Genomic DNA, 5,701 nt, shown 5'->3' with positions numbered 1-5,701 from the left:
AGGTTAGGACTCTGCACTTTCACTGCGGAGGGCAGGTATGTCCAAAAAAAAAAAAAAGCAAAACAAAAAACTTCGACCCTATCATGAAAACTTTTAAAGGGAATCCCTTGTGCTTTCATCACCCACTACTGCACATCCTGCAACATCGAGTTGCCTCTTCAGGAACCAGGTGCTCTAAACAGCAGAGCCTAAAGGTGCCTTTGGAGTCTTTATCGCTAGAGAAGGTCCCTCTGGGAAACAAGGCCACCCAGCATTCCTTCGCGCTTGGAAACGGACTTTCAACCGAGAGCTGCTTCCAACCACAGCGCGCATCAGCCTTCCGCGCGGGTCCCCAGTGGAACTGAACTGCGAGGCGCAGTGAAAAGCCCGCTCCGACAACGGACCTCTGATTCACGCTGAATGAGTTCCTGGTACACACTGTCAGAATCTAAGAGGCAGGTGTAGCTCCCCTGACGCTTTCAATAGGAACTTGTTCATATCATGTAGCCTCTCTAGGAACATTTATTTCAAAGGAGTGGTTTATAATTTCTCATCTGTAGCAGGAGCGAGGAGGTGGATTAGGAGGAGGAAGGAGGAAGTACTGATGGGGGAGGCAGGGGAAAAGACACGATTCTCGATCAGAGCAGCGAAGATCAAAGGAGAGGGGTGATCCTCGCTTCTGGAGATGAGAGGCTACGAGAGAATGCCAGCCAAGGTAAAGGAGAGAAAGAAATGAGATGTGGGAGGTGGAGCCTTTGCTACAGCGAGAACCTGAAGAGGTTTCTATTTCCCCACAGGATAGCTGTGTTTAGGGCTCACTGGCTCCTCCCTCCTCCTCTGCAGGGACCTCGCATTCCTCCAGGGTAGGGCTCCAGGTCTCCACCTTCCTCATCCACCATACCCTCTCCCTCCAGCTTTTCTGTTGTTTATGTGTTCCAACCCTGAAACATTCACTCACCAGGTTCATCCTTCCTGGATCACCCTCTACCCTTCGCTCTGTCTCACTGAATCAAATTTAAGCGCCGAGTACCCCGTAAGTCTGACCGAACGCTCCAGCCCCACTGGTCCCACTTGCCCACAGCCCTGGGTCTGTGGCTCTGCATCAGGATCACCTGGAGGGCATTTTATTTATTATTTGTTTGTTTATGTTTTTCTTTCTGTAACCTGTTGGTAACAAAACCAACTTTAGCTTAAGCTCGTGTCCAACTTACTATCAGACAAAATTCAAGCTATCCCACCCCAGTCCTTGTGTGCTCGTGTTTGAGTATTGTTATTAATAACAATCGAGTTTCCAGTTCACTTCAGATCCTTCCTGCTCTTCAACCAGCAGAGAAGTACAATTTGTTTGGAAATTATCTGAAATTGTCTATTGTTTTACTCAAGGGTGGGCTTCCCTGGTGGCTCAAAACAGTAAAGAATCCACCTGCAATGCGGGAGACCTGGCTTCGATCCCTGGGTCGGGAAGATCCCCTGGAGGAGGGCATAGAAGCCCACTCCAGTATTCTTGCCTGGAGAATCCCCATGGACAGAGGAGCCTAGGGGGCTACAGTCTATGGGGTCACAGAGTTGGACACAACTGAATGACTAAGCACAGCGCAGTACATGCTAGCCTTGCTTACTCAAGGGCATTTTAAAACGCACACAGGTTCTGGGAGCCCTCAGTCTCTGATTCAGTAGGGCTGAGGTAGAGCCAGGGAATTTACACTGCTAACAAATTCCAAAGTAATGCTGATGCTATGTTCTGAGGACCACAAATCTGTATCATTCATTTAGCCTTAATCATGCACTGCCTGTATTGATATCTTCATTGAGTGTGTATATCCTGCCCCCCAGATGAAACTGTGAAGAAGTCAAAGGCAGTGATGTGGTAGGTCCTAGACGGTATCCCCCACAGTACCTTGGTGCTATACTCAGAGAGGGTACCCAAATCAATATAAATTATTAGTTGGTGTGAAAGGTTAGTATTGATTTTAGGTAAAAGTATGGAATAGGTAGTTTGGCCATAGGAACCTCCCACATCCCCAACCTCTTTCTGTGCCACTTACTCGTCCTCCTCTAGGCTGTACCAGGCCCCCAAAACATATGCCCATCCTAAAAACCTGAAGTTCTCTTGCCTGCCCCTTAGAGTTTATAGGTAATTCTCATAAGAAGTTTGGCTGAGAAGGAAAGAAGGCAAGGCCGGCAAGGAAATGAGGCAAGGCAGTAGCTCAAGAGGGGTATGAGACCCAAGAGGCTTTTTATTTCATTTTATTTTTTTTTTTAATGAGGGAGACTTGAGCTTATTTAAATACTGATGGAAAGAAGCCAGCAGAGCTGGGGAGGTGGTGGTATGGAAAAGGGAGGTATAATGGATAAAGGGAGGTCTTTGAGAAGGAAGGTGGGTGGGATCCAGAGTATGGGGAGAAGGATTAGCTTAGACAGGAGCAGGGATGTCTCTCCCACTGAGGATGGAAATAGGAAAGAATGGGTTAAGTGGTAGGAACAACGAGGCTTTAGACTCTAGGTGGTTCCTTAGCTCTAACATCTTACAATTTCATGAAATTAAATCGCTACCATGTCAGTGGCTTAATGTGCCGCTTCTCCTTGGCAAAGCTTTAACCCAAAGAAACGAATCTTTCATGAGAGACTCTCAGACTATGGGAGGCCTGCCAGGAGGGCAGCAGGGCCTTCCTAGCATCCTCGAACACTTAACATCCTGCTATACAAGAGGGAATTGGAAAAACAAGACAAATATGCCCAACTGTGACAATGTAAGACCTCGCATAAGATCACAGAGCTGAAAAATAAATACTGGAATCAGACTAGAACCCTTCTTCACTGGACACAGCAGCTATCTGGTCCACCCGTCTATACTGATTCATTCCCAGGCCACCTAATGGGAATGAGTAAGAGTAGACATGGAAGTAGAAGTATTAAGAACAGCTTCTCCCTAGCCCTTGGAATGAAGACTTGTGAGGTCATACTCCATCCCTGATCCACACATCCCTAGCCCGTCTCTGAAGCTCTGAGGAACATCTGATGGTTATAGGAATAACAAGTTACCAAATACCTCCTCTATTAAATTAGCAAAGTCCCTGCTACCTTATACTAGAACCTGGATCACAAGAAGAGGTCAATAAATGTAAGTTGTCATCGTCATCTTCCTCCTTATCATCATTATCAACAACAATCACTATGTGCCAGGGCACCATGCTATGTGCTAACATATTTACTTATTTTTTAAGATGTTTCTTTATTTGTCTGCACCGGGTCTTAGTTGCCACACATGGAATCTTCTGTCTTCCTTGTGGCATGTAGAATCTTCCTTGTTGTTGTGGCATGCAACTCTTAGTGGCAGCATGTGGGATCTTGTTCCCTGACCAGGGATCGAACCTGGGCCACCTGCCTTGGGAACACGGAGTCTTACCACTGGACTGCCAGGGAAGTCCCTACATGTTTACCTATAAAGTATGTGTCTTTCCTAATTACAAAAGTAAAAGGTTGTCAGTGTTTAAAAGTTCTAACAAGAAATACATAAGAATTGAAAGAGTAGTGTGCTGCAAAGCGGGAAAGCACTGGATTCAGACTGACTGCGTTTACATTCTGACTCTACTGATACTAGCTGGGTGATCTGGGATGTCTTAACTCTTCTGAGCCTCTGTTTCCTTATTTGTTTAATAAGGGCAATGATACTTCTCATATCATAGGATTCCTGAGAAATTTAAATAAGATGTTATAAAGCACTGAGCACAGTGCTTGGCATACAGTGAACAGTCACTATAATTTGGTTATTATTGATATTATTAATGTTGCTGTTTTTAAATAAGTTCAGTTCAGTCACTCAGTCGTGTCTGAGTGTCTGCAAACCCTTGGACTGCAGAATGCCAGGCTTCCCTGTCCATCACCAACTCCCAGAGCTAACTCAAACTCATGTCCACTGAGTTGATGATGCCATACAACTATCTCATCCTCTGTCGTCCCCTTCTCCTCCCGCCTTCAATCATTCCCAGCATCAGGGTCTTTTCCAATGAGTCAGTTCTTCCCGTCAGGTGGCCAAAGTATTGGAGCTTCAGCTTCAGCATCAGTCCTTCCAATGAATATTCAGGACTGATTTCCTTTAGGATTGACTGGTTAGATCTCCTTGCAGTCCAAGTTTTTAAATAAAGTTCTCCATAATTCACATCTCAGAAGTAATTACTACCTATAGCTTTTTGCTTATTTCTTCAGGTTTTTTTTCTATCTATATCAACGTCTTTATATCTGTGTCTGTATATAATATGGGGTCCAAAATACGTAAATAATTCCACGTCTCTTTTTCACTTGACGAGTATTATGGATGATTTTCAAAACAACCCTACAAAGTACATATTAATACACCATTTTGTCTATAAATGGATATCTGATGTAACCTCTCTGAAGGTTGCAACTTCACATCCCAAATGTTCAAAGGAAACCTTTGGAGGCTAAAGTATAAGGCATGGGTCCACAGCCTTTTTCTGCAAAGGGTCAGATAGAAATAGTTTAGACTTTTTAGGCCATGTAGTTTCTGTTGCAACTAGTTAACTCCAAGGTTGCAGTGTGAAAACAACTGTACACAATATGTGGAGGAATAAGGGTGGCTGTTTTCCAATAAAACTTTATTAACAGAGAACAGAATTTGAATTTCATGTTATTTTCACATGTCATGAACAATTACTCTTTTGATTTTTCCAGACGTTATTATTATTATTATTATTTGCTGCAAAAAGCTTTATTGTTTCCATTTGGTCCAAGGCTTGAGAGAGGGCTCCAGGGTGTTAAAAAGCTGCCTAGTGGCTGCAGAGAGGGGCTTCAGGCAGCCCTAATATTAGGTGGGTTCTTCAATGGCCACTGGTTTCCGGAAGCTCCTAGTCGTGCTTGAGGGTGAGCCTTTCGAAGAGATACTCGCCCAACCCAGCCTGGGGACCAGCCAGCCTGCGGAGGTTGGTCAGGTGGTCACCCATCTTCTTGATGAGTTTCACTTCCTCATCTAGGAAGTGGTTCTCCAGGAAGTCACAGATGTGGGGGGCTCTGCGGGCAGAAGCCAGGCCATGCAGATCCAACAGGGCTTGATTCAGGTTCTTCTCTACGAAAAAGGCGGCTTCCATAGAGTCCTGGGTTTTACCCCCCTCATCTTGAGATGGCTTCTGCACGTCCAGGAAGAGGGCGCGGCCGCCCCTCTGGTTTTGCAGTTTCAAGAGACGCTCCGCGCCCTCGCGCTTCTCCTTGGCCAATTCTCAAAAAAAGTGACCCACACCCTCCAGGGCCACATCGTGGCGGTGGAAATAGAAGCCCAGAGAGAGGTAGGTGTAGGAGACCCGCAGCTGCATGTTAACCAGGCAGTTGATGGCGGCCTCCACCTCGGTAGAATAATTCTGACGAATCTGGGAGCTCATGATTGGTCGGTAATAATAAGGAGTTAAAAAATGGTGGCTGGTCCCGGTGATCGCGGACAGCTGAGTGGCTGACTCCGAAGGTTGCGACTGGAGAAAAGGTTGGAGGGTAGTCGGAGGCTGGAGCAAGGGGCGTCCCTGGGTCTGTTCCATCCAAGCACTGTTGAAGCACGAGACAGATCCGCGGGGCTGCCCAGCGCACTTCCCAGACAATATTTTAAAATGCAAAAGTTATCCTTAGATTGCAGGCTGTACTGTACAAAAATGCAACGGGCTGGATGTGGCCCATGGATCATAGGGAGCAAACCAGCTTGTCATTCTGAAGCCTGGTT

At 45.9% G+C, this 5,701-nt stretch overlaps 1 pseudogene; it reads right to left on the bottom strand.

Annotated features, from left to right (window-relative positions):
- Positions 1-4,814: 4,814 nt before the first annotated feature.
- On the bottom strand, positions 4,815-5,442 carry LOC128045028 (ferritin light chain-like; annotated as a pseudogene).
- Positions 5,443-5,701: the final 259 nt, after the last annotated feature.

This window comes from Budorcas taxicolor, chromosome 3, assembly GCF_023091745.1.
Source record: "Budorcas taxicolor isolate Tak-1 chromosome 3, Takin1.1, whole genome shotgun sequence".
In the NCBI taxonomy this organism is placed as follows: Eukaryota; Metazoa; Chordata; class Mammalia; order Artiodactyla; family Bovidae; genus Budorcas; species Budorcas taxicolor.
The sequence above is the reverse complement of the archived record's forward strand: the minus strand, read 5'-3'. Positions and strand labels throughout refer to the sequence as shown.